Source organism: Vulpes lagopus, chromosome 6, assembly GCF_018345385.1.
Source record: "Vulpes lagopus strain Blue_001 chromosome 6, ASM1834538v1, whole genome shotgun sequence".
In the NCBI taxonomy this organism is placed as follows: Eukaryota; Metazoa; Chordata; class Mammalia; order Carnivora; family Canidae; genus Vulpes; species Vulpes lagopus.
Window position 1 is genome coordinate 16,020,150 of NC_054829.1, and position 14,117 is coordinate 16,034,266.

Consider the following 14,117-nt stretch of genomic DNA (forward strand, 5'->3'; position numbering starts at 1 on the left):
ACTGATTCCAAAAGGATTCATTCCAGTATTCCAAAAGTACTCCAAATAAGAAGGAACAACCAATATACCAAATACCAAATATACCAAATATACCAACAACCAAATATACCAAATATAACCAATATACCAACAACCAAATATACCAAATATACCACCAATATACCAACAACCAAATATACCAAATATACCACCAATATACCAACAACCAAAATGTTATTGGTAAAACTACCTCTTTAAAAAAATTGATTCTACAGTTATTAACTGAGAAACCTGAAAAATGGTTTCTCATAAACAAAGCTATATCAAACATTCAATGCTTTTAAATGTGGCAATAACTAAAATTTTTGAAGTCTTATAATTAAAATCTGATTTTATTTCCTTTAAGTAAATGCAGTGTTCTTGTACAAAGAAAGGGAAAAAAGATAGATGTTCCTAGAAGCAAGTAAAACCAAGTGTCCATAGGATATAAACTAATGTTACCTTTCTGTTATGTTTGCAACAGGAATTGAACTTAAACCTCACACAATACATCCGCAGCCCCTTTTCCCACTATTTACAATGGGCTTATGTGAAATATCTCCCTGACCCCTGAAGTTATCTACTTCACTAGACTGAGGTCATGTAAATCTAACCATTGACTATTATTTAGCTAGATAAGAATTAGTCTTTTCATTGTGAGATAATAAATATTCACTGCACCGTGGGTATGTGCAAATGTTAAAAGCAAAACAGAAGGTAAACCCTGGTATTATTCTGAATCTTCAAAGTGCTGAGCATAAATTTTCTTGGTTTTCCCCCTGAGTTTCAAATGAAATGCATTTCAATAACCATTGGAAAGCAGATCTACTTTTGCATCAGGAGGAGGTCCAGTATATAGAAAAAGGCTTAACCATGAAGTTGTTCAATTTCTATAATTCAAATTGCTATAGGCAGAGGCTCAGTAAAATGTTGACATGCCTTGGAATGTATCCAAGCAGAAGTCTGGCACTGATGGGAGTGTAAATACAAAAAATATAAACAAAACAGTAAGATTTAGGAAAAGACAGCTTTATGACCTACTTAGATATTTGAAAGTACCTGATGTCTTATACTTGTATTTTTCTATATTTTTCTTAATTATCTAGACAGTCAGACATATTGTATCATCTTACACAAGGGAGAAAAGAATGTTATAGGGAGATATTAAATGTGTGAACTACTATCTTCTCAAGTGATAGAGTCAATAATCAGATCTGGATTAATGTTTCTAAGAAAATATTCAGTCAATTATAGTTATTTGTTGCTTACAGTTTGTTAAATGACCCATTAATAAAGTGAACTTACATTTTGGCAAGATGGAAATAAATATCATAGACATAATTCATTTGGAATATTTCTAAGCAGGTGTATACAGTATCAAGCAGTCTTTGGTATTTCTCATGCATTATTTCCTACCAGTTCTAACTATCCAAACTCCCAATTAGTCTAAGAGTTAAGAAATATAACGTCAAAGCTCAGAAATAATTACAGGGATTTTTGCATTTATGGGAATACAAAAATATCCAGTATCCAGCAAGGTAAAATTCAAAATGTTAAGCATCAAATCTAAAATTACCAGACATTCACAGAATTGCAAACGTGACATGTACTCAAAAGACATACTAATTAATTGTGAAACTCAAATTGACATAGATGTTAAAATTAGAAGATAAGGCCATTCCAACTATTATTATGACTGTATTTCTTATGTTCCATGAGTCAAATCATGACTTGGAAAAAAATATAAAGACTAAATAAACTTCTACAAATGAAAATGTTAATGTTTGAAATAAAAAAAAATAACAGCAAATTAGATTTGCAGAAGAAAAGATTTCTGAAATTTACGACATAGTAACAGAAACTATTTAAAATTAAACACATGCGTAATCAAATAAAAAGTTAAAAGGGCATCATGGAGCTGTAGGACTTCAAGAATTTTAATATATGTGGAATCAAAATCCTCAAAAAGAGGGGACAGAAAATATTTGAAGACATAATAGAGCCAAATTTTCCAAATGTTATAAAAACTATAAATCCACAGATCCGAGAGATTCACCAAACCCCAAGGGCAAGAAACATGACGAAGCTCATAGCAAATCACATTATAATAAAATTGCTCAAAAGCTAGTAATAAACAGAAAACCTTTAAAGCAACCAATGAGGAATGGGAAGAACCCTACTTTCAGAGGAACAAGGAAACACATGACAGCACTTTCTTGTCAGAAAAAAATGCAAATGATAAAAATGGTAAAGCAGCAGTTTTAAGTAAAGAAGGGAAAAAGAGGCCAACCTAAGATTTATTTCCAGTAAAAATATCTTTAAAAAAAAAGTAAAAATGAAGACTTTTTAGACATGCAGAAGCAGAAATAACACCACCTAAGACTTATACTATAAGACATGTTGAACAAACCCTTTAGGCAGAAATACCAAGTGAAAATAAGGATCAACATATGAATGAAGACCAGAAGACATGATAAATAAATGTGATTTTCCTATTATATAAATTTACTTAATATTGATATTATCATTTAATAGTTAATATTAATATTCAGTCCAAAAATATATGAGAGGTAATACATCATGACCAAGGATATTTAACTACATCATGGCCAAGGAATGCCACTTTTTTAACAAACTGAAAAAGAAAAACATAAGGTTATCTCAATAGACACAGGTAAAGCACTTGGCAAATTTCAAAGCCCTTCCTGATAAACTTTCAGCAATAGGATTGAACTTTTTCAACCTGATAAACAGTATCTATAAAAACCTACAGATAGCATCATGCTTAACAGTGAAAGGCTGAAAACTTTCCCTCTACCATCAGGAATAAGATAAAATGTTTTATTCACCATTCACCCTTTTATTCACCATTCTACTACAGAGGTCTAGCTAGTGAAATCAGGCAAGAAAATAAACAAGTCATCCTGATTGTATAGGAAAAAGTAAAGCTGTCTCTATTCAAAGAGGGCATGATATTTTAAATAGAAAATATACAAAAATAGAAATCGACCAAAAAAAGACACTAGACTAATCATTTAGTAAGTTTAAATTAGGGATACAGAACTAATATGTGATAATCTACAGTACTAGCAAAGAACATACAGAAATCAAAGTTAAAAATGACATTTTAACAGCATGAAAAAGTATAAAATATTCAAGGATAAATCTGACAAAAATTGTAATATCTGTGTGCTTAATCAGTCACTGAACACAGCAGAGACGCCAAGGCACACCCATTCCTGGAAGACACAGTATGTTTCTCAGGAGCAACCTTGGCTTGAGAACTCCCTTGAAAAAAAAAAAAAAAAAAAAAAAAAAAAAAAGAAGAAGAGAACTCCCTTGACAGTCTCATCTAATTTTCTCAAGAACTTTACTGCAAATGAAAGTGCTTTCACCAACTTATTTCCTGAATTCAAGATCATACCTGCATCATGGTCTAACACCCCTCTTCCCCCATCCTGGCTTCCCCCCCTACCAATTTTGGTTCACAAATTGTTCCTCTGATGAATGCCATGGAGGCTTAATACAATCTTGACATCTACTTCTCACAGAACTTGGACTAAAACAATGATTAAAACTACATACACTCTGTGCCAAATATAAGTCCTAGGACAGTGGTTGAATATATTTTAGAATTATTTATGCAATTTATCAATCCAATAAGCCATTTCAGACAGAAGCTGATATCCAAGAAATGGACTGCAATACCTCTACACTTTGCCTATTTTTCCTTTATTCTGTTGGCAATCTTGAAACCTTGAGAGTTTTTAGAACTTTATTTATTCTACTTTAACAAAAACAATTACTCATTCTTATGATCTCAAACAGAGTACCGTGAAGAAAATTTACCTTTTCATTGGTTGGAAATGTACTATAGTTCAATTAAAATCTCAGGGATTCTGATATTTTATAATTTTATATAATTTATTAAATATTTCTTTTTCTTTCACTTATTTTCAGTCATATAATACTACTGCTAGATAATTAGGAACTGCAGGTAAGATAAAAGGTAATAATTTATAACAAGGAACTTGTGTGACTTCTATAGGTAAATATCCTGAATCTTCTTAGTACGTAGAACCAATTGATTTGTAATTTTAATGGTCTTTATTTCTTGGCTAGAAAAGGCATATTTGATTTTTCCCCTATTCATCATTTCTTTTAATAAAAAATTTGAATAGGGCTTTTTTTTTTCATAAAGATGTGAAAGGGAAGGTAATTCTTAGCCACACTCCTCAGTCATGAAACAATATGAATATGACAGCAACTTACTGGCTTTCAACCTCCACTCCAATTTCTTCTAACATGCAAGCTAAAAATAGTCTTGGATGTTGTAACTTTAATAACCTACTTCTAGGCAATTTAAGAGATTTCACAGGTGAATTTTAATTTTTCCCACTTATTAACTGATTCTAGAATTTAATTCATATTAGGTACAACCCTAGATTACAATAACAACTCCAGATATCAATAACATAATGCAGCACATTCTTACTTCAGACATACTATTACGTATAATCTCTACGTCATATACAGACATGCGCACAAATTCGTGAATACAAATTCATGCATACACACACACAGAACAGTTCTTGTGTTGTTAAATTTGATTAAAGTTGTAAGCAATATGCTACTAAGACTTGTATACTGATACTGCAATATTTACAATGTCAAAGGTGTTAAAATAACACTAAATTGTAGAAAGTATAGTTATCAGTAATAAACAGATTGCTATTCATCTCTTTCCAAAGGTTGAGATTTGCATAGTTATAGGAATGACATATCTGAAATTATTTTTTAGGGCAACCAATATAATAAAGTTATTTCCAACCTTAGTCAGTATTCATTGAATGCCAAGACAACCATATAGGGCAAAGAACAGTCTCTTCAACACTAACAAATGTTACTGGAACAACTGGATGGCCACGTGCAAATTCTCACATCACACACAAAAATAAAATAAAAATGGATCAAAAAGATCGAAATATAAAGAAAAAAACTACAAGACTCTTAGAAGAATATATAGGAATGACCTTGACTTCGGCAAGGATTCTTAGATAGAACACCTAAAACAATGAAAAAAAAATAAAACTGAGCTTTATGAAAATGTTAAAAGTTAGTGCTTCAAAGGACATCATCATGAAAGTGTAAGGACAACCCACAGAATGGGCTTAGGTATTTTAAAATCATATATCTGATAAGAGACCTGTATTTTGGAATATATAAAGAACTCTTACATCTCAATAGTTGAACAACTCCACTAGAAGATGTACAAATGATCAGAATAGACATCTCTATAAAGAAGATACACAAAAGATCTATGTACATGAAAAAATACTCAATATCATTAGCCATCAGAGAGATGCAAGTCATGGTGATTATAATTTAAAAAAAAGCAAATAACAATGACAATGCAGATAAATTTGAACTCTCATATACTGCTGGTGGGTATGTATAATTGATCAACCAATGAAGAGATAAAATATGGTATATCCACATAATTGAATATTACTTGGAAATAAAAGGGAATAGGGCAGCCCCTGTGGCTCAGCAGTTTAGCGCCGCCGTCAGCCCAGGCTATAATCCTGGAGACCCAGGATCAGGATCCAGAGACACATCGGGCTCCCTGCATGGAGCCTGATTCTCCTTCTGCCTGTGTCTCTGCCTCTCTCTGTGTGTGTCTCTCATGAATAAATAAATAAAATCTTTAAAAAATAAAAAAAAGGGAGTAAAATACTGATGCCCCCTACAGAATAAAAAAAAATTAAATGTCCCTAAAATTTATTGTGGTAATGGTTTTATCTTGGTGAACACACTAAATACCATTGAACTGTATAATTTAAACTGATGAGTTATATGACATTTGAATCATATCTCAATAAAGCTTTGAGAAAAATGTAGTCAGTAGAATTGTTAGAACAAAACTCTTAAGACTGGAGCTATAAAGTTGAAGGAACTTATGGATATTATCTTTACAGATAATCACATAACTTCTTAATACATCTTGTGTGTGTGTGAATGAGTAAAACATATTTATTAGCTTTACTTAAGTCTGAATCTCAGTAATAAGTCAGATTTTCCTTAATACATCTCTTGAAGTTGATTTCAATGGTGGGAGACAAATTCATCTCATGACTTATTTTCTTGTCAGTCATCTAGGAGACTCCCAACACCCTAACCTCTAATGCTTCTTATGAAAACTCAATCAAGGAGACAAAGCTCTAGACAGAGAACTAACTCCTTTTAGTCTTTGGTAAAGAGAACACATTTCATTCTTTTATTCATGTCTGTGGATAGCTAGATCCATTCACTTTAAGAATGGTAAGCTCTGGAACCTCCATAGTAAGTAATCTAACTGGGGGAAAAAATCCTATATTTATCTCAGCTTAGCATTGAACTAAATGTCAGAGGCAAAACCTAGGAAAATGTGGTACATTTCCAATCATCTGGTTATTCTTTGATCGTTGAAACTTCTGCATTAATAGCAATTTGTATTAATAAATCATAATAATATTTTAATAAATAATTCAGCTCAGTATATTTTATTCAACAACCTTTAGCTTGCTTAAATGTTCATTGCACATTTTTTTCATCTAAGAACCAGATAATATTTTTAATATGGGGTTAAGTTTTAAAATAATTAATTTAGTTCATGGCATTAGTTCCATAAAACAATTTCACTAAAGACAGAATTGTAAAATCTCAATGTGAATCTATAAAACATCAATAAAGTTTAATTTGAAAAGTTAACAAAGTCCATGGAGACTCAACCACATTTTATTACAATTCATTGTACTTGCAGTTAATATTGCCAAGATGTAGAAATATTATGGCAAATAAGGCTTTCTCATTTTTTTTTTCAAAATTACCACTGCGGGATCTATAAGGACAATAGTACAGCTATCACAGAATGAAGAAGATAACAAATAAATGTGGTAGGAAGACACAATGGAGAAAGAAGGAATAGGAGAAAGAGATTTACAGCATGCACATATTTTTCCCTTCTTTTTTAAACTTTATTGTGGTGTCTCTAACATATAAAAATTTTATATATTCATGGTGTACAACTTGATGTTTTGAATTATGTATATACTGTGAAATGATCATCACGATCAAGCCAAATAGCTTACTTATCACTTCTACATGTTTGCTATTATGTGTGTGTGTGTGTGTGTGTGTATGTGTAGTGAGAAGATTTAATTTAAATCTATTCTATTGGCCAACTTCAAGTATACAATACTGTATTGTTAACTATTATTAACATGCTGTATGTCAGATTTCCAGAATTCATTCATCTTGCATAACTAAACCTTGTACCCTTTGACCAACAACATCTCATTCCATTCCTCCTCTGCCAGCAACCGCCATTCTATATAGCTTCTTGTGAGTTTGACTGTTTTAAATTCCACATAAAAGTGTGATCATATAGTATTTGTCTTTCTGTGCCTGACTTATTTAACTTAGCATAATGCACTCCAGGTTCATCTATATTGTTGCAAATGGAAGGATTTCCTTCCTTTTTAAAGCTAAATAGTATTGCCATGTGTACGCATGCGTGGACGTGTGCATGTGTGTATACTAATTCTTTACCAGTTCATCCACTGGCAGATATTTAGGTTGTTTCCATATTTGGATATTGTGAACAATGCTTCAATGAACATGTGAGTACAGACACCTCTTCCAGTTCCAACGTTTATTTCCTTTGAATATATATTTAGATATAAAATTGTTGGACCATATGATAGTTTTATTTTTCATTTTTTTAAGAACCTCTGTATTGTTTTCTGTAATGGCTTTACTAATTTACATTACCACCAAGAGTCCCCTTTCAGGGTGCCTGGCTGGCTCAGATAGTTAAGCCTCATACTCTTGATTTCAGCTCAGGCCATTTTCTCAGGGTCATGAGATGGAGTCATGTGTTGGGCTCTGCACTCAGAGCTGAGTTTGCTCAGCCCTCTCCCTCTGCTCCTGCTCTATGCTTCCTCACTCTCTCTCTCTTTACCTCTAAAATTAATTAATTAATTAGTTAGTTAATTAATTTAAAAATTCCCTTTTCTTCATATCTTCACCATCATTAGTTTTATCTTTTTGATAATAGCCATCCTGGCAGGTGGTAGGGTATAGCTCATTTTGGTTTTGGTTTGTATTTCATACTCCTTGACTTCCAAATATATTATAAATCTTTGATAATCAAAACTATATGGTACAGACATTAGAAATAGACGAACAGGAACAGAAAAGAGAGGCCAGAAATAAATGAACACATTTTGGGTCAGCTGATCTTTGACAAGGGTGGCAAGAACACACTATTGGGGAATGATAGTCTCTTTAGTAAATGGTGTTAGAAAAACTGAATATTCATGCGCAGAAGAATGAAAGTGTCCTCAAGTGTCCTCTTGTACCATATACCAAAATCAACTCAAAATGACTGAAAAGTTAAATTTAAGACCTGAAACTATAAAACCACTAGAATAAAATATAGGGGAAAAGTTTCTTGACATTGGTCTTGGGAATAATTTTTTTGGTCATGACAACAAAAGCACAGTCGAGAAATACTAAAATAGGCAACTGGAATTACATTAAATTAAATAGATTCTGGACAGCAAAGGAAGTAATCAACAGGATGAATAAGCAACCTCTAGATTGGGAGAACATATTTGTAAACCAAATATCTGATAAGAGACTAATGTCCAAATTATTCAAGGAACTCACATAATTTAATAGAAAAAAAAAGAAAAAAAAACAGAAAAAGGATCTGAGTACACGTTTTTCAAAAGACATACAAATGACCAACAGGTGAACCACAAATAAGGAACAAACTTGCCCTTCAAGCACATACTTTTGACCAGTCTTGGGAATCTATCTTAAGGAAAACAAAATCATATGTACAAGATATTCATAGAAACCATATTATAATGGCCAAATGTTGGGCTCATACAGAATATTGCTACCGGCCCAGTTTCTATTCATTGATCACTTGCATTAGCACCTTCAAAAGCCAGAAAATGACAATCCGTTGTAATGTGAGTCTCCCTGAAAACAGTCTGAAGAGCGATAATACAGAGATTCAGACAACCTACCATGATCTAGCCCACATGCTTGCTGTGTCCTGCTCATATCAAAGAAGCATTTATCAAATGTCAAATGGGTGCCAAATGCTTTGATAGGAACTATCAGATTCTTACTGGATAAATCACCAAAAACAGCCATGTTTCTGAAAGCATCAAATGAGTCCCAGTGAAGAGAAAGAAAGAAAAAAAAAAGATTTTCACTCTAGAAGATCAAGTTTTCAGATAAATGAAGGTTGCTTATGTCAACCACAGGAACAAGTCTTGTATACATTGACCATAAATCAGATTTCTTTCATGTCCTGTGTAGGTCACCCACTAAACACCACACTCTCTGCCTCTAAAATTTTGTTTATATTCCTTTCCTTTTGCTGATGTAAAGCCAATCTTTCCACACTCAGTTATAGTTTTAACAGTTCTATGAACCAGTCTTCCCCAACATTTAATTTCTGGTGCATGTTTAACAAATGATAGGGACATTTGTTTAACTTATTAACTACTTAGCTATTATTTATATGAAATATATAACCTAATATATAGTTATATACACATTATATATAGTATAAATATATTTTATAATATACATAAGAAAATATGCATAAACAAAAACACATGAGAAATAATTTTTAGATATTTTATTGTATTTTCCCATAAATGATGAAGGTATTTCTGTGGCAATAAACAGATCTCTGTATCATCCCTCTTGATGAGTTCATAATAATCCATTTATAGACACATGGATGCACCAAAATTGACTTGACCATACAGATATTATTAGATACAAGAAAAAAAAAGCAACATTGTAATAAAGATCCTTATACATATATGTCTGAACACACACTGCTTTTACTACATCCTGAAATCAAATAATCAAATTCTTAGTTATGAATTATTGGCTTAGACGTCCTACAGTATTTCTGTAGAAAATGCCTCCAGGAAGACACAATCAATTTTTACATTCATGAGCCAGTTATGAATATTTTCCTTAATTGTCTCAGCACTACTGAATCACATCACTATTTTTAAATCTATTTTTAAATCTAAATATGATAGCTAAAGGTAATATTTTACTGTTTTAGCAGTTCATATCTTTTCTATTTACAATTATGATTAAACATCTCTCCTTGCTTTTTACAGTTTTCTAAGCTTACACTTAGAAAAAGCTGATCAAATTATATGGAAGTATCTATTCTCAGATGATTTGTTAGAATTTTCTGAAAAGTTATAGAAGCTTGGTAATATAAAAGGTGTGTGTGTTTGTTGTTACATTTTGAATATATTTTATGATTACTGTCCCATTCAGGTTAAAAGCTGTTTTTTAAATATGGTTTTATCCTCTATTTTATAATAGCAAGCAGTTTTACTCTTTCTATGAATAGCTTTGCCAGTGGTTTATCTTTCAAAAAATTTAATCTTATCTCAATTCGTAAATTCTGTTAATTTTCTAGCAGTACCTATTCTCCTTAAAGGTATGTGCATATGAGTGCATGTGTGTCTAACTATATGTGCCTTTCCTTGATTGCATAGTTTATTCTATTTTTTTCTTTACTAATAAAAACATTTAATAACATTTTTTCCTCTTTATATGTTTTGGGATAAATACCATAAATTTTTATATGTATGATTGTCATTATAATTGCAGATTTTATTTCCTAAAACTTTGGCAAAACTTTTAGGTATATTTGTTTTAAGTTTATAGATATTTGGGAATTTTTATTGATTTCTTTGGATAAAGGTGATTTTCTTTCTTTTTTATTGGATGGTGGTTAGCTGTTATTAATTTAATGTGCTATTCTACTGCAGTCAAATAATATAACCTCTAAAACATCTGGTTTGGGCTCTGATATTTTCCCTGAGTCATATAGATCAAATTTTGAAATATTCCATTATGCTCTTGTAAAGAAGCTACAGCCTTTGTATGAAGAGAACAGATTTTTTATATATGAATATGTTAAATTAATCTATGCAATTAATTATCACCTACATTATCTGAAGACAAATTATATTAATATGTTATTGTCAACTTATATAATTGACTTTAATATCAATTTCATTTTACTTTTCTAACTACTGTGCCTTGTGGCAATATTCAATACTCTGTGTTCATCAAAGTTACTTAATTATCTTATCATTGTGAATTGCATCCTTAAATGATTTTTAAAAATGCCTACTTATTCTGTTTAAATGTTTTTGCCTTAATACCCATTTCATGGTATCAGTAGTGTGACATTGTGATAGTGTGACAGGGAGAGTGATAACAGCAATAACTCTGGAAATCGTGGACAAGTTATACATAACTATATATCTAAGTTTCTTTAGTTATAAAATGAGGATAATATTACCTTCCCTATAAATTGTCTCTGAGGGTTTGCAACGCTGTATAAGGAATAGTATTCTTTTCTGTTTACATTTTCCTGAAAATGTCTTCTTACTTTCACACTTTTTTTATACTTCACTTTCAGGCTATTTTTTTATAATCAACACTAATATTTTGTTTTTCGAAGGGAATGACACTATACGGGGATAAACTTGTTTAGCAGATCTCTTCTGTGTACTTATCAAATAGAAACCATGCTATCCACTGGGATTTGGAGCCAGAAAACATGGGATCCAACCTGTCAATTCTTATGCTTTATTACCTTTAGGAAAGTCATATAACCTCTTTAAGATTTAGTGTTCTTATTTGCAAAATAAGAATAACACCCACTATTAAAGTCTGATGAGGTTCAAGTGAGGTAATATACAGGAAAGCTTTTTAGACACTAAATTGGTGTTACACCATTGCTACTTACTAAGTCAATGAAGATTCACAAGTCCTTACAGAATCTCCTGGGACAAGATATCTTCAAAATTCAGAATATTTTATATTTCAGAAGAGTGATTCAGTACATATGCCACTCATTAGATTGAATGAGGCCTGCATAATCAAATGCATTAATATTTCTGCAACAAAATAGAGACAAATGTTCCTACCAAGTGAGATAAACAAAGAGTACATCTAGTTTTGTGACTATATTTAGAACAAATTTCATTCTTAACTGAGTTAGAGAAACTTTCCATTTCAATAGTTTTTGGATTTTGGAATTGAGGTTGAGAAATTTTGATCTGTATTTCTATGACCCCATGATGAAATCCCATTTTGGGGGGAAGTTCAGGCAGATTCCATTTTTTAAAGAACATTTATGAAATGCCTAGATATCTGTGTTGTATAAACATGAAACAAAAAAAAGAAAAAAAATAATGGGATTTCATCAAAACTTTAAAATGCTGTGTATAAAAAGTTCCTATCAGGAGAGTAAAAAGACAGAATTGAAAAATATTTGCAAGTGATTTATGTGATACGAGTGTAGTGAGCATGTGTGAGTTTGTGTACCTTTTACTCTTTCTTTTGACTGAATGATAAAAAATCATTTCCACACAATTTCAAGGGACTGAAGAAGAAACTGACTTTGTTCTCATCCTCTGAATAGTAGGCATGTGTACTCTTTACACATTTGGAGAGAAGATAGTAGACCGAGTACCTTTCTAAAATTCGGATCCAAGAAAGTTCTATTATCTTGAAGTTGTCTGTTTCACCTGCTTCTACTACCGAGTTTTCTAATATTTCTATCTATTCAACTCAACTTTTAAATATAATTTCTAAGTTATCTGCTATCAAGAATTCTTTCTTTTAATTATCTTATCTCAACAATTTCCCTTTACTCATTGGGTCTATAACTTTTAGAATGCATGCAAAACTATTTCATGCTGCTCTTGCTCATTAGCTTATGTTGTTTATAAAGCTCCCTTCATTTTAATAACATTTGGCAGAGCTTGCAGGGAAGATTCAGTATATGTAAGAAAGACAGAACAGTATCCAAGGTACAATGAGACAAAATACATCAATGTCCTGTTATTAGTGTCTAGATCATGAGTCAGGGCTCATGTTGATTTGATGACAGCAGTATGAATTTTCTCTATTCTGAGGTGGCATTTATCTCACAAAAACATGGTTGAAGCCAGGTCATAATTTCGGTCAATTTTCCTTTTTTTCCTACTTCTAGTTACCTTAATTCAGCAAAAAGTTTTCATAGTTCTGGCAATAGTTTTTTCTATATATTAGTTCAATATAGTTGGTATTTTCATCTTATTTCTTTGTCCTATGTAGAGGCCATGTTTTTATTTTTTATTTATTTTTTTAAAGATTTTATTTATTTATTCATGAGAGAGAGAGAGAGAGAGACAGAGACAGAGAGAGAGAGGCAGAGACACAGGCAGAGGCAGAAGCAGGCCCCATGCAGGAAGCTGGATGTGGGACTGGATCCCAAGATCCATCACGCCCTAGGCTGAAGGCAGGCGCCAAACTGTTGAGCCACCTAGGGATCCCCAAGGCCATGTTTTAGAATTTAAGCTAGATCTGTATTAATCCAAACACATTTTGAATGTGCAAATATTAGATTTTGAGTGGATTTTATCTTAAATTGTTTAATTAAATTAGAATAACAAAATTTTACAAAGCATATTTTTGAAGAATCATCATAGTTAAGAGAATGTGCCTCAAATTCTAAAGGCTTGGATTAAATTTAATTTTTATCAATTAATTTACAGATTAATTTATGGTATGTGACTTTGAACAAGTTACTTTAAAATTTGTTATTATTCTTGTCATCGGCAGTAATGTCACTTTAACTATTGGCAATTTCAGATTTTAAAATTCTATAAGTACAGAAATAAATGAAAATGGAAATTCTCATGGGTTCTTTTTAAGAGCTTATTATCCATCATCAGAGAGATAAGGAAGCAATTTGATGAGGCATATGCCAAGGCAATTCCTTCTGAAAATGTTGAAACTGTCAATGTGTTAAATTTTAAAGAAATTTTCACTTTTTTAGAGAAATATAACATATGATTACTGAATAACAATAGGTACCTGTATTGATTTGGTTTCATTTTGCTTTCTGGGACCCAGAAGCTTGTATCACCTTAATTGCACTTTCTAGTGAAGAGTTGGGGAAAAGAAACAGAGGGTGAAAAATGAGAATGGTTTATAAA